Consider the following 23,570-nt stretch of genomic DNA (forward strand, 5'->3'; position numbering starts at 1 on the left):
CACCATGTTGGACTGGACTTTATGTCTTAAAAGATGACGGAGCTAGGTTCTAAAGAACTCTCAAGGGTGGAGTTGCCTTTGCCCTTTGTGTTGTTTACTCACAGTAGGCTGGGGATGTGACTCAGCAGTAGAGAGCATGCCTAGCCTCTGGGAGGCTCTAGACTCAATCTCCAGCACCACAAAGGGGAGCGTGGAGCTCAACATGCTAGTGTGCCCAGTGTACTGCCTATTTCAGTTTAGGGTTCAGGAGTGGCTTCTTGAAAATTTGAGATTGAGGCTTAGAAAGGCCTTGGATTCATCATGGGCTTTTTGTGAACCTCAAAAAGATTTAGATAGAGGCTTATAGATTCTAGAAGAGAAGAAGGGAGGTGAGTGTCTTAGTCAGTGTTGACCAAGGCAACTTACAAAAGAAAGCATTCGATTGGGGCCTTCCTTCAGTTTCAGAGGGTGAGGTCATGACCTTCCTGGCCGGGAACATGTGCAGGCAGGAGGCTATGGCTGCGGGAACAGGAGCTGAGAGTTCTCCTCTTATCTTCAAGTTAGAGGCAGAGATAGAGAGACTGGGCCAGGTGTGGGCTTCTGAAACCTCCAGGTCCACCCCCAGTGACACACACCTTCTCCTACAAAGGCCACACCTCCTAATCTTTCCTAAATCAGTTCTACCAACTATGGGAGCCATTCTTATTCAAACCACCAACAAAGGTTAGGACTTAGTTTTTAGTTAAGAAAACGTGAGTTACATCTGTTTGACGATAATAATGAAAGTAGCGCAAAATAGAAAAGCTGAAGCAAAGGCTGTGGAGTGGGAACTATTGGAATTTTTTTCTTTTCAAGTTATTTACCACCGTACTGCTACTATTTCTGTTACGCCATCCTCCTTCGTTTGTAAAGTTCTTTTAACTTTGGAATTTTACAGTGCTATTTCAAAGTTAATCTTAAACTGTTCCCATGGTCTAAGATCACCTTTAAGGTCATAGGACTGTACTGTATTGTCTGGCTGGGAAACTTAATACCTAACAAGACCCTGCCTCAGAAAGCATGAGAATCATTGTAAAACAACCGGTTGCTGGTGCGAAAATTAGCTGTCAGAGTGTGGCCTGAAATTGGCATGCCTACCCGGATGTAGAGTCAGGCACTGTGTTCTGTGGGAATGGGGCCAGTGCTTAGGCCTGGAACATGCCAGTCTGTTCTCTAACCTGAATGTCGCTGTTAGCTCTGACTCAGCCCCTTTATAGCCCTTCCCGTTGCCTGTGGGATAACAAAGCAACAGTGAGCTTGACTCTGGCCAGGTGTTCCTAAGGGAATTTCTGGCTGGACACAGCATTGGTGTCTTTTCTGGGAACAGAGCAGTTTGTGTTGAACCTCAGCAAGTGTGTGTCTTTCAAATAAGCTTTTACTGGCTTTTGAACTTACCCTGGTCATCACTGAGGCTGTCTGGGCTTAGGATCTGTGATGTGGACTGTACTCCATCATCTATGGGCTCAGGATCAGTGAGTGACGTGGACTGTACTCCATCGTCGGGAAATGGCACCATGTGCTGCCTCCTTTTGAAGCTGAATTTCAGAATATATGTTTAATTCTTGAGGGACTTTCAACATTTACTATTGTCATCATTTTGCTGAGATGATTGTTGTGAGGCCTTATTGAGAAGTATGTTCTATTCGTGATTCAGGCTCTGCTGTGGTGTCTGCTCTCCTATTTACCATCATCCCGTTCCTTTCAGTGTGAACCTAGTGAGGCTGATAGGGAGAAGAAATGATGAATGTTTTTTAGAAATCTTACGTAGTTCAGAGACTTGTTTCAGTGATTGAATTCTTTTTAGTAGAGGGCCCCCGGAACTGAGGTTTATCAAGGCCTGGGGGTCGAACCCCAGCAGTGTGGATATAACCAAGTGAAAAACAAGACATCTACCCAGATACCATGCGTCGTCTCAGTGATTGTTGGATCTCAAGAGGTTGTCCTGAAGGACTCAGACTTGGAACTTAGGGACATGACATCCATTGTTTGCTGTTGTGTTTGTTTTGAAATTAGGGGATACATGATTTTAAAAGCCCATGTATTTAGGCTTTAGGAATGTTAATGAGTTAGCAGTAGCTATCCGTCCTGATAAATATTTTAATCATTATTTTTTCCTTCATACTCTCAGTACTGGGAATTGAACCCAGGTGCCTCTTTCATGCCAGGAAGTACCTTACCACCAAGCTACACCCCAAGCCTCATGATAAGTATTTAATTCTACACTAAAATCCCAGAAATAGATGTGGCTGCTCACTGAAGGAGACCAGCCTGAGGCTTGTGAGGCGATGAGATGAACCTTGCTTGAGATCATTCGGTCAGAAGGGGAAGGAGTCCAAGCTTGATCATAGACTCGTCTGAATTCCCCGACGGGTTAGCTCTGCCTCACTGACTACACACTGCAGTGACATGTAGGAGGCAGCCACACTGAGAATTTTCTTACACTTCATATCCACGCAAAGGCATTCTGACGCTATGGTGACAGCCTTCTCCTTGGAGAAGTGGCAGCTTCTTTCTGGGCCTGGTGCTTCCTTAGGGCAGGGACATTTCCAGTTTAGGTGGAAGGTGTGTCTGCTGATGAGGTGTGTCATTCTGGTTCAGGCTTCTCGGGATGACATATGCCTTTATTCCCAGCACTCGCACTCGGGAGGCAAAGGCAGATGGATCTCTGATTTTTGAGGCCAGCCCTGGTCTATAATGTGGGTTCCAGGACAGCCAGGGCTACATAAAGAGGCCTTTACTCAAACAAACAAACAGAACAAAATAGAAAGAAAATTAAAATCAGGTCAGCTTGCTTTAGTGGTTGCAGTAAATAGCAGTGTGGGACTAGAATTTGATCAAGCCAGTCCACAGTGAAGGACAGTTCTGGCATCTGTATACAAATTTCAGAATTTTAGCTCGTATACTTGTCATTGCCAAAGGTGAAATACTCCCTTTCCCCGTACTACCCTCCCCCCTTCCTTCCCACTCCCTGTTTTGTGTTACTAATATAGAATTTTTTTGAGACAGGCTATACTCCCACAGTGCTGGGATTAGAGGTGTGTACCACCAACCTCAGCCATTTGCTCTTAATACAATTCTGCATAGAAAGTTTGCTGTGCAGATTTTAAAGAAAATTGAAAACTGATGACGTACATTTTTATTCTCAGCGCTCAGGAGGCAGAGGCAGGCAGGTCTCTGATTTTGAGACTGGTGTGATCTATTATTGCGAGTTCTAGGACAGCCAGGGCTACATAAAGAGACCTTTTTTCGAACAAACAAACAGAACAAAATAAAAAGAAAATTAAAAACTACTACATAAAAGTTGCCGCTGGTAATACTTTGGTGTAGAGGCTTCCGTTCTTATACCTGTGAATATGTATGCTTTTTTAAAAATAAGATACAAAATTAAAATCATAAATCTTTCCTATTTATTTTACAAGTTACAATGCATGCATTTCTGCTACATGCTTAAATATCCTTTCATAATAGGCTCTTAGTGGCAGGAAGTTCCCATGTGGATAAAGCATAAATGAGTCAGCCCTGGTGTTAGGTAGACATACTCCTTATTCACTTGAGGCCATGCTGGTAAGAGAAGTATCTAGTGAGGTCTACATAATTGCCACTAATTTTCGTGTATCTTTAAAGTAGCTAGCAATGGATTACTGATGGTCAAGAAATTCAGTCTCATTTTCTGTTTCCCAGTATGGTAGCCTCCCTGGAAATGCCCTGTATAAACACCATGCAAGAACAGAACAGGGTTGTTTGTTTTGAGACAAGGTTTCTTTGTATAACCCTGGCTGTCCTGGAACTTGATCTGTAGACCAGGCTGGCCTTGAACTCACAGAGATCAACCTGCCTCTGCCTCCCAAGTGCTGGGATTAAAGGCATGTGCCACCACTGCCCGGCTCAGAACAGTCTTTTTTTTTTTTTTAAACTAGGGTATTTTGGAACCTCTGTTTCCTTCTTTGAGGTGGGCAGCCTCTCAATGATAAGCACTTGAAACTTCTCATATCTTATTTTCAAGTATTTTGGCCCTCTCATTCACTGTGCTAGTTAATTAAAACTCTTCACATCCTCTTTTGTTGCTTAAATATTTCCCACAGGCTAACCCTGGTTAGTTCGGTAGGGCCCCCTGGGCCAAGGAAGCCGCAGACTTTGTGAGCATTCCTATTGTAGGCCTTGGCTTAGGCATAGAGGTTAGCCATCAAAATTGACAGGAAGACAGAAAAGGAGACAGCTCAAACCTGTGTTGTGTTTAGTGAGAGAAAGATAGCAAACCCTGTAAATAAGTAAAATACCTGTGTGCCATATCTGATAAGGGTGGAGGAGGGAGTGGTGTGTACTGTCTGTGTCAACATATCCCTTCTCATATGAAGTAGGGAGGCCATGAAGTCTTAAGTGAGAAGGGACCATCCAGCTAGCTGCGGGCATAAGTGAGGGGTGAGCCTGCTTGTATCTGGGACAAGGACGTCCCAGGTAAAGAGGTTTAGGAAGTAGAGAGCTCCTGAGACTTCCCAAAGGTGCACACAAGCCAAGCTGGCCCAAGCGTAGCCAGTCAGAATCTGCACTCTCTTCGGGTTGCTCTCAAAGGCGCATTTTCTTCGTCTTAGAAAAGTTTCCAGCACCCGAAAAGAGTTTTATACATTATAAGCAATGAAAGCTTAGCTGGTTGGCTCTCAGACCAAAGTAATAGAAAACAGATAGGTAGTCAGATTAAGTGTTGTATTCAGATTACAGAACCTTAAAATTACAACTACTGTCTCTAGGGTCAAGAGGTTAACGGTAACTCAGAACTATTTCTGCCTTTTCTTTTTAAAGGAAACGTGTTTTCCCTTCAAAAGTTTTAATATTCTTGTTTTAAATGTGAAAATGGGAAAGGCTGACATTCTAGTTTTATGGAAGTTGCAAAGACTGTGGCTTGGGAGGATGGTGTGCAGCAGATAGAAGCACAAACATGGGACAGTTTCCTCCATTTGGCCCAGAGGCCTTCCTCAGGGGTTTTGTGAGCAAAGCCTCCGAGAAGGTAATTGACAGGGATCTTCCTGATCCAAGACTTCTTTGGTGAGGTTACTCTAAGCACCATTGCCTACTTCTCTCCACGCCCTCAGGCTGGGGAGTCAGTGACTAGTGGATCTTCACCCCTACACCCGATGTTGGGGAGGGACAGGGGTCTGGATGGGTGATATTGTCAGGGGGAAGGAGTTCCCCCCTCCTGGCTGATGGTGTGTGAGGGGCAGGGGGGGCTGGTGCGGGGAGGGCTCAGCGGAGCTCGGGTTCAGTCCATAGATGCTGCTTTGCTTCCTTGGCCAGGATGAAGAAAAGATGCTTAGAAATTGCTTTTGGACAAACTGATTGCCAGTGAACATGCTGTTTATGGTGTTGTGATTTTGATAACTACCATTAAGTGTGGCCCTCATACCCATCCTAAGACTCTTGACCAAATAGCTTTGCTGTTTGGGGACTCCCAGTCACATTTCACTAAATTCAGTGGCAGTAAAAATCTCATTTAGTACTAATGTTTTAGTGGTGTTTCCCTCTAGAACCAGCTTTGAGGATGCCCCAGTGTGAGGAATGAAAATCCAGGCTGAAGAAAGTCTTTCCTCTGTGTGGACTCTTCATTCTGTTGTTTAAGAAGGGTTGTTACATGTTACGGGCATGTGAGAGACTAAGATCCTGCTGGATTGACATCCATGGGAAGTAGTGAATTTTAAGTACTGGGATTCCAAATAAATAAAAATTGTTGTGTTACCTTTCTCCTCTTTCCCCCAAGAGCTTCCCCCTCGTGTAGCCAAAGCTAGATTCACACTTGCGACTCTCCTGCCTCTGCTTCCGAGTGCTTCATGTACCGACTAGTTTTCTGGTTTCACCTGATACCAGTTTTTGTCTTGTATTCAGAGCCTCTACTTGGTTAATGGATTATGTTCTTAGAGACACCTCAGTTCATAGCAGAATAGAATAGACGTTTGGAGGTTTCTTCACCCTTCTCCTGGGCATCCATAACCTTCCTCATCATCAGCATCTCCTGCAGGGATGGCATGCTTGCTACAAGTTGACAAGCCTACATGGACACACCTTCTTCACCCAAGACTATGACTGCTGTTAGGAACCACTCAGGCTGTACATTCTTTAGATATACAGTAACATATCATAGGGCTGGGATGGAGGCCATTTGGGTGAAAAAATGAAGAACCTCAAGAGAATGAAGAGGAAGGTCTGGAAAGAAGGGATGGTCAGTGCTCTGGAGGGCATTAAATTCAGGAAGCTGCAGGAAGTCTGTGTCACATGCTGCTGGGCAGTCACACTTAACTGAGAACAAGCTGTTCCCTTTAGTAATACTGCAGGTCATTGAGGATTTGGAAATAATGGCTGTAAGTAAAGTGGTGGGAACAGAAGTAGCTTGGGAGAATATGAGGAGATTCCTAAGCCTGAAGACTCAACCTGTCTTGTCTTCCTTTGAGGCATTTGCTGCAGTCAGGTGCACTGTGCACAGGCGCTGGTGACATTGGAGCTGGCTGTGGTTCTGGGTATGGCAGGTCTGGGAAAGTATGCAATACACAGTTGCCTAATTCTCTGTGCTATGGGCGTGGTAATCACTAAAAAGGAATTGAGCAAGAGTGTCAGCTGCATACGCAGCTTAGTGACTGTAGTTGAGAAAATATTACTGATAATTTCTGAGAGTAGATTTGAAGTAATCTCACCACAACAAAAGAAGTATGAAAGTTAATGCATATGTTAATTACCTTGATGTTGTCAGTTGTTGAGAGTACATACTGGTTTATCAGCGTATCATATTGCATGTGATAATTATATACAATTTCTACATATCAGTTGTACAGGTTTATCAAAGCATCATATTATACATGATAATTATATATAATTTCTACATATCAGTTAAAAAACAAAGAAGAAAGGGAAATATGAATTAACTTTGACTAGAGCTAAGAAACATGGCTGGGTAGAGATAATTACTAAAAATAAGTTTTTCTTAAAAGCATTCTATTCTTCAAGAGTTTTAATTGATTTTTCACTTTTCTATTATTAATATTGCATGTGTGATTTTTTGGGAAGGAAAAATAATCATGCATTTTCTCTAAATTTATTTGCACTGTCTGTTTGAGTGCTGGGGACTGAACCCAGGACCTGGAACACTCCAGGCAAACTCTCTGTCCCTGGGCTATTATCCCCAGCCTTTTTTATACCTCAATTAATGAGTTTTTTGTCTTTTACCAGACTGAGAATTTCTCAGTCACAGGGTGTAATCTTTTTTCATTGCTGTAGTGACTGTCGTCTTACCTGGTATACAGTAAAAGTTTAAAAATACCATTGAATATGAAAGTGCTAGAACATTTGGGTTTGTCTTCTACTTCACTTTCGTGTGCTTTCCTATTGTTAAAAGTGGACCTTTAAATTGTTAGTGGTGGGGCTGTGGAGATGATGGCTCCATGGATGATAGACCCTGGGTAAGCGTGGAGGCCTGCCTATAATTCAAGTCCTTGGAAGGCTGGGGCAGAAGATTCCCCAAAGCAAGCTCAACAAAGAATCTCCATGTCAGCTACAAGCTACACACACACACACTCCCCCCCACCCATACACACACAATTGTTAACAGGTTAAATAAAGTTAAATGAGATCTAAAGACATTGTTTTTAATTCAAATTTTATGAACACTATAATGCAAATGTTCACAGACTTTTTTGATAGGAAGCTCACAGTTCTTTTTCCTTTGAGAAGTGAGCTAGTGAACTGTCATCTCTCTGGAGGTAGAGGGTGTTTCTGTTGGGCATGGTGGCTCACACCTCAAATTCCAGCTCAGGGGAGGCTCAGGCAGGACCACAGTAAGTCTGAGGCCAGCCTGGACTGCATAGCGAGATACTGTCTCAATAAAACAAACCAATTCAATAAAAAGAACATTCCTGTCACCCTGGAAAAGTTTTCATATGCCCATTTCCATTACGCGCCCATTCCCATTATGTGCCTGTTCCCATCAGTGGCCCATTCTAATGGGAGTAGGCACAAATTTGATTGTGTTGACAGTTACTGGCTCTTCTAAAACCTCAGCTACACACTCGTACTGAGTGTCTTTGTCTTCTTTTGCTGTGCTTAATGATGCTTCTGAGATTCATACTTGTTGTTTGCATGTGTCAGTGTGGTCCTTTCTGCTGCTGAGTAATGCTGTGAAGGCAGAACTGAGAAAAGGTACCAAACCACATGGCTAAACATACATAAGAATTATGGGTTAATTTAAGTGTAAGAGCTAGTCAGTAATAAGTCTGAGCTAATGGCCAAGCAATTATAATTAATATAAGCCTCTGTATGCTTACTTGGGGGACGCGAGGGGAGAGATTTGTTCCAACCGCCAGCCAGCCAGGACACAGGAAAACTTCAGCTACATAATATTGCATTTAATGAATTTATCTATTTTTTATTGGTGTACATTAGAGTGGGCTTCAATTTGGGACTACTATAAATATCACGGACATGACTGCACACATCTCATTATAAACATGTTTTCAAGGTTTTTAGGTACTTCTCTGCATTGTTATATTTGTAGCTTTTTTGTAGATTAAAAATTTATCTTAGTAAAACTCTTACCTTGAATTAATGTTGTACTGCTTCATGTGAAACTTATAAAACTTGTAGTATCTCTTTTTCTCCCTCACATGCATTGGCTCTCATTCATCTATGTATGCTCATGCATGTATGTCACAGACTAAACAGATAACACTGTAAAATGGTCAAGTATTTCCTTTCCAAGAAGAGTAGTGACAATTCTTCTCTTTTCATGTACCTTCTAGACTCCTCATTTTTTACAGGCCCTCTGCTTAGCACTTCATGGAGCATTTATCTACTGACCACCAGTTCTCATTTTTAAAATTTATTTAAAAGTATCATTTCTTCTTTAGTTTCAAAAGGTACCTTTTTGCTTCATGTGTAATTCTAGCTGACTGACCCCCACCACCTTTCATTTTCTAACACTACTTTTGAAATTTTTGTTGCTACTTTGGGCTTCATTTTTAGGTGAAGCTTTCTTGTGGTTAACTGAGTTTCCTGCTGTGGGGTATTGCTGTTTGGGCTAAACTGTGAAAATTCTGGCCAGTTTTTTTTAATAGTTTTTTTCCCCATATTGTCTGGCTCTTCCCTTAAAAAATATGTTTAATCATCAACTAAAATCATAGTTTTTTTCCCCAAGAGCATGGGAGAAATAGTCATGTAGTTTCTACTGGAGCCAGATGGAGAACATGTGGCCTGCTCTTCCTGCTCTTATGGTTTGACTCTAGGGCCAGTTTCCTTCTTCAACTGGCCATAACACATTGCCCACACTACAGACAGCAAAACCTCAAAACACTGTGCAAGATCTGACTGCTGATCTTTACTACCCACATCCTTACTAAACAGAACTGGTGTAAGCATCGGAGCTTTCTATTTCATCCATGTCTGCTTGCCTCTTTTAGATCTGGGCATTCAACAAGGTACCTTTCTGGAAGTCTGCTTGTTCCTGGGAAGCACAGAGAATGACATGGATGCTAACAGCAAGAAAGTTCATGTCACAGAAGTGTATGGCATGTGCCATGACCTTAAGGGATGTTTGCACGAGATGTTTGAGAGACAGTCCTTGGAGAAGGAGATTGGCACCTAAATAAAGAGTTAGGTGAGAAAATGGGAGAGGAAAAGCCAGGGAGAGTCTTGAAGGCAGAGGACCTGTCAGAGACAAGCCAGAACTCCTTTGTTTGTTTCTGTTCATGACAATTTTCTTTCCTTAATTACTTTGAAGTATTGGGATGATTTTTGTCCCATAGCCATCCATGTACAATATGTGATAAGACAGGATAACGCAACCTGTAGCATCTCTTTTCATCTGTTTGATATGTTAGCCACAGGTTTCCTTATAGAGGCTAGGAGTTAGCAAATCACACCCTGCAGAAGGAATCTGGCCAATACCTGTTCTTGCTAATATCATTTTCGTGCAATACCATGTCCATTGATTTTGAATATTCTCTCTAGCTATTCTCACATTGTAATGTGTAAAAATTAAGTGTTTGCCAAAGATACTGTATGCCAGAAAACTAAAAATGCTGGTCACAGATGACACTGTTCTGCCTCTGGCCTTTGCAGAGTCCATACCACCGACCTTGTATTCTTCCTCTGTTCTGATCCGGTGTGCGTTCTTCTATGTCATTGATTTTTCCTGTTCACAACCGGCCATCTATTTGTCATCCTGTCATCTAGCCTTTTCTTTCCTCTTTCCTTTTCTAGTCGTTACTCCAGGTGACATGAGTCAATATTTGGGGCTGACTCTTACTTAGATCCTGTCACAGTGCATTTCTGTCAGTTTTTTTTTTTTTAATCACTTTTCACTTCAAGTTTGATCCACTTGTCACACTTGAAAGGTTTATATTTCTTGGTTCAGAGTGGCTGAGAGGAGAAAAGCACAAACTCTGCCGCCAGTAAAGGAACTAAAGTTGAGCCTTATCGCTTAGGAAGAGGGTTCTAACTCAGTGCCTGAGAACGCCAGGCTCCTCACCTGCCCCAGGGCTGTGGGAGAACCAGAGCATCTGGGTGCTAATGTGTGCATCATTTGTTGTTTTCCATGTAGTCAAGAGTGCTGTGTGACAGATTTCCTTCACTTCCGCGCGCGTCTGTGAAAAAGTAAACTTAACTTCTGAATTTATTGTGGAAGAATGGAGATTTGTAAGTTGTTGTTGTTGTTGTTCTGAAAAACTGCTCCAATAACACAAAGACAGTCTTCTTGCTGAATTTGGCATAAAAAAGAACTCACAAAGCCTAAGTTTTGTGAATTAAAGTTTCTCTATAGAAAAAAATCAATAATATTGAATGAAAGCCTTTTAGAATGTATTTTTAAAACTAGGAATGCTGCATTTTGAGGGAAATAGTAGAGATCAATAATAAATTTAGAAATTACAGGTGTTTTTATTCCCAGATGACTAAGCTAGGGGTAGGTTTTTTGTTACTATTCTTTCAATGGAGCAGGTGTCATATAGGACATGACAATACAAGCTTTGCCCAATTGAAGATAACATGTTCTTGCCTGCCTTACACAAACCGTGAAACTCCTGCTAGGAAATGTCCCATGAGTTTACAGAAGGTGGTAGAATAGGAAAGGTTGCCCAGGCACATCTCCTTCCCTGGGAAGGAGCCGGTGTGTTCAGCTCATACAAGGTGAAGGAAGCCTGGGCTCCCTCATCTTGTATTACCACCTTAAGGGGAGTAAGAGCAGGACCTCTTAAGTTTTCCTATGAGCTGTGTGTGTGTGTGTGTGTGTGTGTGTACATGTGTGTGTGTGTGTGTACATGTGTGTGTGTGTGCGTGTGTGTGTGTACGTGTGTGTGTGTGTGTGTGTGTGTGTGTATGTAACATATACATATATATACTTAAACAGATACTGGTAATAGAAATTTAGGTTAGAACAGTTCTTTGCTATACATAGAATTTTACCATTTATTAAAGATGAAAGCATCATTTGCATACTAATTGAGGTGCTGTGCTTGTTTATTTTCACATAAAGAATTAAACCTTGGCTGAATATTAGATACTACAAGATGAAAACATCTTCAATATTTTGATTGATACTTTGATTTTATAATCATCAGATCTGAGAACATCACTTTGCATAAATATGTAGTACAAAATGGCAGAAGTATGTTTAGGGCCATTTCAGAAGTTGGAAATTCCATCCTAATCACAAGGCAAAATAGTGATTTGTTTTAGAATTGGTTTACAGGTAACAGCTTAAACAGGAAGTTTAAAAATTAAACCTTTTAACAATACAGTCCAAAGATATACTAATTTATTTATTTATATGCTAAGGAGTGATGGTAGGAAAACATTAGAAGTCTTTGTTTTCTGTCACTAAGTGATTGCATTTGGATGAGATCTGAAAACACTGCAGTCAAGTTCTGCAGTCAAAAACATGTGGTGGTCTCAAATCTGAGCTGAGACATGTCGGGTGGCACTTGCTGGCGTTGCGTGATATGACTGCGTGCACGCTGTGGAATGCACATGGTGTGTGCTCAGAACCGGGGCTGCCGTGAAGCTCCCTGTGCATCAAGAGCAAGTGCTGCTGGAAGCGCCTTGGCTGCGCCACACATTTCATTTAGAATTAAAATGTGATATCCAGGCGATGGTAACACAGTGCCTACAGAAGCTTACGTCTTTGCTGAGCAGAAACTGCTGGCTACATGGGGAAGAGAAACGCTCGTCTGTTTTTGGTTTATTCCTTCATGGTCTGGGGAAAAGGAGAAAGTTGAAAGGCTCCGTGGATTTCCCTACTGGGAAAGTTCTATAGCAGGGGCTGTGGATGGATAGGACCCGTTGGTTTGTTCCCACAACTGCCTTACTAGCAATATCGTTACACAGAAGACAAGCTGCTGTTTCCTTTTAAATACAGAGGTGTCTAGACATGAAGACAGCCCTGGTCTTCATCCGAGACACATACTGGAGATACTTCTGCTGCACGGTTGGCTGTCGAGATGGGGTTACTTCTGCTGAAAGTGTCAGCAAGCACCCTTTGCTGATAGCCAGCCAGGCGCCTGTGTTCTGCACCTGCCACGTTGCTCTGGATCTAGACGCCCTCCAGATGTTTATTGAATGAATCAGCGACTTTAGGCATCAGCATATGTGAAATAGTTGAACAGTCTCACTGGCACGTATTCTGTGCCAGCCCTCTTTTGATTTTCTTCCTTACTTAACATAGGGTAAAGAAAGGGAATCAAGTCATTCATAAGAAAAGCAGCCTATTTTAGGAACACTCTATCTTACTCAGTGAGTGCTGAAAGGACTGACCATTTAACATGAGTGTTTTATGCTGTGGTACCTCCTCCCCTGCCCCGCCACAGAGCTTAGTTCTTTAGAATAGGAGCTTTCTAGTATCCTGAAAACTTAAATCCTATTTTCTCTCACACAGAATATTTAATATTGCTGCTGTCATGTTTTCATGTTGAAGCTAACATTTGCTATAAGTCGGTGTGAAGAGGCCTGGGAAACAGGAGGTCAGAACCATGCTGTGGGGTAACCTTGGACAGATCAGTTGGTCTTTGGGTATGTGCACTATGCCTGTCAGCTGCAAGGCTGGGCCTGGGTAAACATTGTAGGTTTTTTCCCTTGCAGAGGATGTGACTGTGGGATGACCTTTCTGCTTGTAGCAGCTGGACTGTGAGGTGAGAGGGTTTTTTCTCAGAGTTATTCTTAGCCGAGTACACTCTGGCCAAGAGTTGAGGTTTCCTGAACTGATTTCTGGAGGTTGTAGGTACTTGTTCAGAAGATTTAAAGATGGATTTGTGTGTGTGTGCCTGTGTGCATGCGTGCACGTGTGTGTGTGTGTGTGTGTGTGTGTGTGTGTGTGTGTGTGTGTGTATGTGTGTATGTGTGTGTGTTTGGTTTTGAGAGTTCATATTGGAAAAATTGACGTGAAACTCTTGGTATTTTCATTTTAATTGAGTTCTTAAAGCTACTAAGAGAAAAATTTGCAGCTTGTCTCTTCAAATAGGGTTTAAAGACAATGCATTATATATAGCATGTTATTGTTATTCTGTTATGGCTACATCTATAGGAGAGCTTGTACACTGGTAAAAATTCTCTTGCTGATCTCAATGGTCCCCATGCTTTGGCATCCTGAATAGCCTTTGGAGGACAGCCAAGAGCCTGATCTCCATTTAGAAGATAATTTTTTGGTAAATGGACTAATTCTATCCTCCAAGTGGCCAGCCAGCCTAGGATGGGAGTCCCTCTCTCCTGAGCCCCAAGACTCCCTGGGCCTTCTTCTTTCTCCTTCAGAAGGCCATGAGAAGGCTTCATGGATTTATATTTCTCCTCTCTCCTGCACTAATTATCTAGAGCCACATGACTATCAATACAGCATAGTGTTTACAAATCAACCTACTTACACGTGATCTTTTGACTGTCCTGGAGTAGGAATCTGGGCCTGAGTTAGCTGAGTGCTGACCATGCTGAAGTCAGGGTGTAAGTGTGGCTACTGTCTTATCTGAGGTGCAGCTGAGGAAGAAGTTGTTTTTTTTGTGGACTCTTGGATCAAGCATCTTGGTTTCTTGTTGTCAGCAGAGGTTGCCCTCATGTGGCTCTCATTATGTAACTCACATTGAGGCAGCTTGTATTTTCATAACCAGCACGGGAGAGAATCCTGTGGCAGAATGGATATAACCATCTCCCTAGTGTATGACACACATCCTGTCATCTCAGTGATAGCTTGTCAGTTATAAGAAAGCCATAGGACTCGCTCATACTCAAGGGAGGGGATTACCTACAGAATGAATCGTAAGAGACAGAGTCCACCACGCCTGAGCTTGGCCAGGACCGTCTTTTCTCTTCCTTTCTGTGCATTCTCCTGCTTAACTAGGATCATGTTTCTTACTGTTGCACTCTCTCCACACCTCCCTCTTCTCATCCTCAGAGACTTCAGCTGCCTTGAGTACCTAACTTTTTCCTCCTCTTTTTCCTTCCTTAAAAAGGGAACTGCAAGGAAAGCTAACCAGAGGTCAGAAGGTAGAGTATGTGGCATGACCTTAATGCAGTTCTTTCTAAATCATAGTATGTTTTGTGTTAAAAAGACCCAATAGTCCTTGTGCTCTTCATGCCAGCAGCAGGTTCTAAAACAAGATGACATTCATGGTGCCATCATCTCGGGATTCTTTTCTGAGTTTATGTTGAAAAGTTTGTAGCATAGGCACGTTTGGTCCTTTAACTCTTTGGCTCTACTAACTCTCAATGTTTCTGTCCTCTTGTTTTCAGTCAGCTTAGGGTGCTGCTTCTTGCTCTTCTAGGGCCTTCCTTTGGCTTGTGTCTTGTCTTTCCTTGGGGTTTCTATCGCTGTGAAGAGATACTATGACCATGGCAACTCTTATAAAGGACAACATTTAATTGGGGACTGGGTTACCGTTCAGAGGTTTAGTCCATTGTCATTATGGTGGGAAGCATGGCAGCATGCAGGCAGACATTGTGCTGGAGAAGTAGTTGAGTTCTTCATCCAGATCTGAAGGCAGCAGGAAGGAGAGTGACACTGGGCCTGGCTTGAGCATCTGAAACCTCAAAGCCCACCTCCAGTGATATACTTCCTCCAACAAGGCCACACCTACTCCAACAATGCTACATGTAATAGTGCCACTCCCTATAAGCCTATGGGGGCCACTTTCATCCAAATCCCCACATTCACTCCTTGGCCCCCATAGGCTTGTAGCCATGTCATAATTCAGAAATGCTTTCAGTCCAGCATCAAAAGTCCCCATAGTCTATTAGTCTCAACAATGTTTAAAAGCCCAAAGTTCAAAGTTTCTTCTGAGATCATGCAATCTCTTAACTGTAATCCTCTATAAAGTCAAAATGAAAAGCATTTCACATACTTCCAACATGCAGTGGCACAGGATATACATTACTGTTACAAAGGAGAGGAAAGGGTGCATAGTAAGTAAATACTGGACCAAAGCAAGACTGAAAACCAGTTGAGCAAACTCCAAACTCTGCATCTCCATGTTTAATGTCAAAGTACTTTTCAGATCTCCAACTCCTTTCAGGTTTGTTGACTGCAACACACTTCTTTCCCATGGGCTGGTTCCACTCGCCGTTAGCTTTCCTAGGCAGGTATCCCACAACTCTAGCATCTCCAACATCTTGGCATCTCCAAGGCAACCCAGGCTTCACCTTCACAGCTTCATGCAGTGACCTTTCTAGGCCTCCATAAAAGGATGCCCCTGACATATGCCTGGCCTCAGTGGCTTTCCTTAATCAAGGAAGGAGATTCTGTAATCTCTTTCTTGTATCTTTAACTCTAAAGCCAGAACCATGTGACTGAAGCTGCCAAAGTCTGCTGCTTGCTGGGGCTAGAACATGACTTCTTGTTCAAATACATTTTCAACAGCTTTCTGTTTTCAGTGGTTTCCTTTGCTGCCTAAGCTTGACTGTCCTGGAACTCACTCTGTAGACCAGGCAAGCCTTCTACTCAGAAATCCAGCAGCCTCAGCTTTTTGAGTGCTGGGATTAAAGGTGTGCATCACCATGTCTGGCCCTAAGTTCTTCTTTAATTCTTTTTCACTTTTCTTTAATTCCTTTTCACAATTTGGAAGCTTAGCTGGGTGGGGTCTTTCTCTGAGGTCACCACTCCCTTTATTCCACTTAGCATCAGGCTTTTCTTTAATCTCTTTACATTTCCTGGTACTCCTTTTATCTTCCATTTTTGTATTTTTGTACATTTTGTATTTTTCCCTTTCTCAGCTTACTCCTTTTCATTATAGATCTGTATAAGTCTGGCCACTAATGGTCACACAACACAATCAATGCTAGGTTGTTTGGAAATGTCCTCTGCCAAAGCTGTTAATCCATAACTCTTCAATTTAGCCTCAGGCAGATTTTTTTTTTAATAAGGGCAGAAAGAAGACATATTCTTCACAAAAATTTCACAAGAAAGATCTTTAGGCCACATATTAATATTCTTCTCCTCTGAAACCTCTTGAGCTGGACTCCCAACAGTTCTGATTACCCTCACCACCGCTGTGTTCCATGCTCTTAATAGTATAGCCGATTAAGGCCTACTTAAAGTAATCAATTGCTTTTCTAGTTCAAAGTCCCAAAGTGTTCCTTATTCCTCCAAACAAAAGCATGGTCTGGCCTGTTGTCTCGGAACCCCAATCCTTGGTATGAATTTCCGTCTTAGTTAGGGTTTCTGTTGCTGTGAAGAGACACTATGACCACGGCAAATCTTACAAAAGAAAACATTGTCATCATGGTGGGAAGCCTGGTAGCATGCAGGCAGACATGATGCTGGAGAAGTAGCTGAGAGTTCTTCATCTGGATCCGAAGGCATCAGCGGGAGAGAGTGACACTGGACCTGGCTTGAGCATCTGAAACCTCAGAGCCAACTCCATGTGATACACTTCTTTCAATAAGGCCATGAGCCCATCCATGGGAGCCATTTTCATTCAAAGCACTACAATCCTTAAGACCCTGAAATCCCCTTCCCTGCTTCCAGTACTTGGCAGCATTAATGGGTGGTTCATTAGTTGTTGATGTCACTTTTAATGATTTGGAACAGCTAACCATAGCAGTGGCACATTACCATCCTTGATCATGATTTTAATCCGTGTAACTAATTTATTGAAATATTTCCCATCATAGCAAATACAGTGCGTTTGCCGTATGTATCAGTGGTGACTGTGCTCAAAGGAGACAGATGTCCTTATGGACTTTGTCCACAGAGGTTCTGAAAATAAAAGCTGTCTGCATTATTGGAAGGAGTGTCAAAGGGGCCATTTAGAGGCATCAATGATACCTTCTGTAGATAGAGAATTTTAATACTTCTGCTTCAGAGTTGGCATGGTCTTATCCACACTGTCCTCCATGAAACTGTAATGTGGTGCTGAGGGAGATGGGCTGCCATGCTCTTTGAGCATGGCCCTCGAGGTCAGCAGATGCCAGTGGAGTTCACAACAGTTCAGTGCCTCTGCTGGAAATGAGTCATTTTCTCCAGTCCAGAGTCCATCACCATAGAAGGAAGCCAGTACTGATACAACATCAGCAGATGCACAGAACTTTCTGTTGGCTGATGTCAGGAAAGGCTGCGAGAGGAGGTGCCAGTTTCCGTTTAACACTCCATTATGATAGAAATGTGTCTCCTAGTAATGACGGGGAAGAATCAAATCCAGCAGCCTCAGCGTTCTGAGTGCTGGGATTAAAGGTGTGCATTACCACCTCAACAATATGGCTGCCTAAACAAGACCTGAAGAAGGACAATAGCAACAGATATGCTAATATGGAAGGGGAAATCTATGAGAAAATAATGACTGTATAGAGAGGGAGAATGTATCTTCCTGAGCAATGGGCTCCCCAGTTGGTTATCCAAAACCCAGTGGTCAGCCCCCTAAAATTGTTTGCATACAAACTACACTAAACAGATTCAGCAGGTTGTATTTATAACTAATAATTAAAGAAAAGAGGCCATGAATTTGAGAGGAATTAGGAGGGTATTTGAAAGTTTGAAGGGGCAGAGGGAAGAGGGATCTGATATAATTATATTTTGATTTTTAAAAATTGCAAACATAATATCAATTTGAAAAATAAATGTTAGGAAAGTTTGTGTTACTGTCAGAAGTAGGGTTTAAACCTCTTTCCAAAGTGTCCTCATAGGGAGTCTAGGAATTTACTGGATTGCATACTATTAGTGCCTTTTATAACAAGGAATTTAGTAGTCTCTACTGTAATCACTAGTAACATGCTAGTTGGGATTTTCCTTTGAGGACACCTTGTATGGAGGGTCCACACACTCATCTCTGTGTGACTGCTCTGGACTGTAGACATTACTGTTCTCATTTTACAGCCCTGGAAACTGAGCCTTAGATGGAGTAAACCATTTGGCGAAGATCACACTGTTGTTCAGTAGCTAGGTGTTCTTCACACCTACTAATTTAAACCTATATCAAATTGCACAGCATTTTTCATCTTTTTAAAAGCTTCCTTGCCAAGTGGCCAGCCATATAAAGCCATAGCTGGCCAATGAGCAACCTTCTCTGTGTTGGGGCTTCAGTCTTCCTTTCTAAAGGGAGGTCCTCCCCCAGTTTTATTGCTGCTGGCCAGTTCTTTCTGACCCTGGATTTACATGGCATTTCTTCCCTCCCCTCCCTTCTTGGTCCACCTGCCCCTCCCTCTGGCTCGGGTAACTCGAAGCCTCTGTCTTTCCTTCAGGTGACTTGCAGCACTGAATGATGGAGCCATGCCATCACTGCTGTCTGCTCTCTTTGCTGAGTTAGGGCTTTGATTAGGAGAGGAACTCAAATGCTGTTCCGACAGTGTTGTCTGCCCGGAGCCACGTGCTCTTCACAGAAAGTGACCAGTAGTTGCGTTCTTCGGGGGATAAGGGGTGTGTTTCTGTTATGGCCCTGTGTGAAAAGAACACAAAAGCCCTGATCTTAGTTTGTGGGCCCTACCTGTTACAAGATTAAAAACTGAGGTGAAATACTGTTCTGAATGACTTCCTCTTTACAAAAGACAAGCACTTTGCTGGGTGTGTTCCATTATTGGGTGAACACGTGTAGATCTCCAGTATTTGATGAGCTCAACATATGGGCAATAAAGAAGTTGTAATCATTAAGTGTTAGATATCCCTGTTGCTGGGACAACACCTTTGTTGGATCAAAGGATGCTGACCATGTCCTTTAGCTTACATAGCCATCACTACTACACAGATAGTAGGGGATATTTGATGCTCCTTTAGAAGTAAAGAAATGGAGACTCAGAGAGAGGAATTATTTTCCCAAGGGCCTGTGGCTAGTAAGTGGTAGAATTTTGGACCATTGGAGTTTTTGTGATTTTTATTGTTCTTTCTGTGGTATGTTTGATAGATGTTATTAGTAAAGGCCGTACAACTAATGAGATGTCTTCTCCTGGTAACAGGTGATGGAAATGTACTGGAACACTGGGAGAAGCTAGTATCTCACAGGAAGCCAAGATGACAAGAATCTTTTCAAAATAATCCGTAAGTAAATTTTTGTTAGCTCTTTGGAATTCTTTTAATGTCTGGCTGAATCATTTTTAAGAAGTCATGGCAAAAGGACAGTACAGTCAAGTGACATAAATGTGTAAAAATTGAAAATGTTTCAAAAAGTATCAGGTGGGGAGGTAGCTCAGTGGTTAAGAGCACTGGCTGCTCTTCCAATGGTCTTGGGTTCAATTCCCAGCACCCACATGGTGGCTCATCACTGGCTGTAACTCCAGTTCCAGGAGATCTGAGCGTTTTCTGCAGGCACAGCACCCGCACATGTAAAATTAAAATAAGGATTAAGAAAGGTTTAAAGAAAACCAGAAACCTCAGGGCGTGATGCTAACCCGTGAGAAGGTTTGATGTTGCATGAGCCTTTCTTTAGTTGAGCGCATCAGTTCCGATGGACAGAACAAGAGTGGCAGATGACAGGAGAATTCCTTGTCAGCAGTTAAACTAGCAGTGGTCCCTGAAAAGCGCAGATGGTCTTGCTTTCAGGGACCCCTGGAGTCCACTTCTGTAGGTAGCTCTTTGGGTATTAGAAGTAATTATGAACAAAATTGCTGAATGAGTAAAATTCACTCTGTTGTCCACAACTCTTCCCTCTGTGTCTGTGACACTGTCCCTGGAGAGATGTGGCATGACCATCTACTCACCCTTGGTAGGACACCGACGACGACGACAGACCTTACAGACCTAAGTCCCACTTGGTGCACCAATGCATGGACTGGAGTTCCCTGGGGGAGTGTGGTTGAGGAGTTACTTACGGGGAGCAGGGAGGGGTCAAAGGCAGCTGCCCCAGTGAACTCTCACCCCAGCATGGTCCATGATTCACAAAAGCTGGAATCCTGGAGCTCCCTGCATGACTTTGCAGGCAGGTCAGTGTCTTGTCCAGGCAGCTCTATTAGCCCGGGTCTCCTCAGCAGCCCTGGCTGCTTATTCAATTTAGTGTATCTGGTCCATTTCCAGAACTCCTGGGGACTTCTGAGTTGTTTGTTTCCTGAGTCTTAATGAGCTTCCCTCTAGAACCCTAAGTCTTAAAGAGCCCCCTTCACAACTTTCTGGCTCTCAATGAGCCTTGGAAGAAATTGTGGCCTTTAATCCCAGCACTCGGGAGGCAGAGCCAGGCGGATCTCTGTGAGTTAGAGGCCAGCCTGGTCTACAAAGTAAGTTCTAGGAAAGGCGCAAAGCTACACAGAGAAACCCTGTCTCGAAAAACCAAAAAGAAAAGAAAAGAAAAATCGTCACACACTATTGTATCTCTGAACAGTTGTTAGTTATCTGACAGTTGCATCCGGCCAGTTTGTAGGGCACTGTGATAATAACGCTGGTAATGTTATCACTGCATGTTATAGTGGAAAATTCAGATATATTTAGTCAGGCATTTCTAGACCTCACTTGCTCTTGTGCCATTCAGGTTCATCTGTGTATTGGACTTGACAATCCCTATTATGACATGAAAGACTGTCCATAGGACTTCCTTGGGCATTACAGGGTCACAATAAATGCAGGTGCTTTCTCTCCGTATACTTTGTATTGTGATTTGCAATTTAGAACCCTTTATTCTCACTCAAAAGATGGGCCAGCTCAAACATGGCAGCCCTGTGAAAGGATGTTGATAAATATTTCAGGTGGGGAAGTCTGGTAAGTCTCAGCACTGTGGCTCTGCCAGGAGGGATTCCAATGCCAGCAGCTTCATGGGGGTGTAAACACTTCTGTTATACTTGATTTCAGCCTGTCCTATAGAAGTCACCAAAGGCAGGTTTGAAAGTGATATGCACTCCATTATATGGTCTTCTATGAATTAGATGTGGTAGTTGCAGCCAGCATCAGGAGCCTAGCTAATGGCAAAATAATCAGGAGGTAATTAATTTTGAGTGTTTATTTTGGGTATAATTTAAAATTTTTCAAGTTTCTATAATTTTTTAAAATTTTATTTTATTTTTACTTACCTGTATGGATGTGTGTCTGTGTGTGTGCCCACGGAGGGGTGGGGTATTGGATCCCCTGGATCTGGAATTACAGGCAGGTGTGAGCTGCCTCATGGGGACACTGGGAACAAGCTCAGGTTCTCTGCAAGAGCAATAAGTGTTCTTATCAACTGAGCTATCTCACCAGCCCAAGTTCCTCTAGTTTAATTATTACTGTGGCCAACTTGCCATTGACCCTGAGAAATTAGCAGTCTGCTGTAGTGCCGTGGGGCAAGCTGGCTCCACCACACCAGTATGGCAGACTCCTATTGTGAAGGTACATCGGAGCCCTGTTCTGCAGTTCCCTGTCTTGGCTGTGTGATGGGAGCATTTCGCTTTGGCTTAAGACAAAAAGGTTTGGTAAAATCCACAGTCTCATGACCATGTGACTTCTGGGATGGAAGGTAAATGCAAAGACCAATTTTGAACTTAAGTCTCTGTCCTCAGGGGTCCCGCTAGCATTATGGAACTGTGAGCTCAGCTTTGTGGCTGATTCCTGGTGTCTCATGTCTTCTGGCTGCTTGGTGACAAGGCTTGGAGACAGATCCCAGCTGCTTTCTACTTCCTTCTGTCTCCTCCCTGTCATCTCTCCATCTGAACTCCTCGGTTGGTGACACCTCCAGGGTCACTCTTGGAGTACTTCCATATACTGCATGCGGTTTTACTTTTACTTTTGATTCATAAATTAAGTTTTAGTGGAAAGTAAATTGCTTGTAGAGAGCCAACCCCTGAATGGCTTAACGCTCACCTTGGCTCGATTACGGAATCATAGGGAGAAAAGTAGAGAAAAGGGCAGGCTTAGATCATCTGGATCACATGGCTCAGCGTTTCTTCTAGAAGCGCTTTCTTTTTCAGTTTTTCTCACTTGCCCTTTAGAAGGGAATAATTGAAGCCTGGAATTGCTAAGTAACGGCGCGGAGATCATGGTGGTTGTTTTTATTTTAAATCTCCACCACCTAGCACTCAAACACTTGTTATTAAGTCATAAAGAAAGAAAGAAAGAAAAAACCTGGGATATTTCAAAGCATTCATTTGTGTTAATTCCCTGAATCCGATTTATATAATCTTAAAACATTCATTTCTCTTATTTCCTCCTAAAAGGTATTTATAGTTCACAGTGAATCTGGGGATTATTGAATTATTACAAAATTCATTCTTGTCTATTTCATGTGGAAGCTTATGGTTCAGACCAGAGAGACGTCCTTGGATTATGAATCATCTGACCCTTGGCCTTCCTCAGGATTGAGGGTCTTTGTAACAGAAAGTAATCATGGGGGTAACAATGAATGAATGAAGTATTTTACAGATAAGCACTTGATTTGTTTTATTATCTCCCAGGACAATAAATAATCTCTTTGGTTTCTGAGTATCCCAAGTATCACTATAATTCTGGTCAGATCCACTCTGTGTGTGTAGTCTCCTGCTGAGTCTGTGTTGCAGCTTAGTGGTATGTTCAGATCAGCACACAGCACTTCTGGGCACCTGCTCTCATGGTTGGGGGTAAATTTCAGTACAAATAAAACATGCTAATTACACTTCAAGGGTCAGTGAGGCCTTAACAAAGACAATAAGCATTTCAATAGAAAGTAGTAGATTTTATAAAAGATATATGCAATGTGCAGAGCACAAAAGAGAGAGATGATTTATTACCCAGGTGTCAAGAGGCATGTGCTAGATTAGGGCAGGTTTCAGAGGCAGAGAACATTTGAGTGGGGCATTTGCTAATTAGCATCTCAACCTGAACTATGAGAGTTAGCATTGCTGATTGGAAAGAATTGTGAAAATGTGAAAATTACTCAATTAAAAACTCATCATCTTTGAAATACTAGTTCAGGTAAATCACGATGATAGTGAGGAAGAAATAGTGAGATGGTGTCTGGAAATTCACGTGATCGGCATGAAGTCTCACAGAAATAGGGGGACTGCTTTTTAGAGCGAGGTGCCCTAGTTTGCTTCTTGAGGCCGTGCCCTCTCGGCCAGCAGTTCTGCTGTAGTCTTGCCCCTATTGAACATGTCAGCCTTCTTCAGCTATTACCAGCTCAAAAGAGGCATTTAGATAAGAGATGTAGGACTGGTCAAGAAGGACCTTCCTTTTTTCTTTAAGCATG

At 42.6% G+C, this 23,570-nt stretch overlaps 1 protein-coding gene across 8 annotated transcripts in view; it reads left to right on the top strand.

The window, feature by feature from the left end:
- The window catches only part of Sgms1 (sphingomyelin synthase 1), a 267,072-nt gene that overhangs the window by 151,762 nt on the left and 91,740 nt on the right, over positions 1–23,570 (top strand). For 7 of the 8 annotated variants that reach the window (XM_059258958.1, XM_059258972.1, XM_059258956.1 and 4 more), the window contains one exon: positions 19,408–19,489. The gene's annotated coding sequence lies outside the window, so the exon portion shown is untranslated. Of the gene's footprint in view, positions 1–17,896; positions 17,922–19,407; positions 19,490–23,570 lie in introns of those variants that run through there. The other variant, XM_059258985.1, reaches the window with a different exon arrangement.

This window comes from Peromyscus eremicus, chromosome 1 (assembly GCF_949786415.1).
Source record: "Peromyscus eremicus chromosome 1, PerEre_H2_v1, whole genome shotgun sequence".
Classification (NCBI taxonomy): domain Eukaryota; kingdom Metazoa; phylum Chordata; class Mammalia; order Rodentia; family Cricetidae; genus Peromyscus; species Peromyscus eremicus.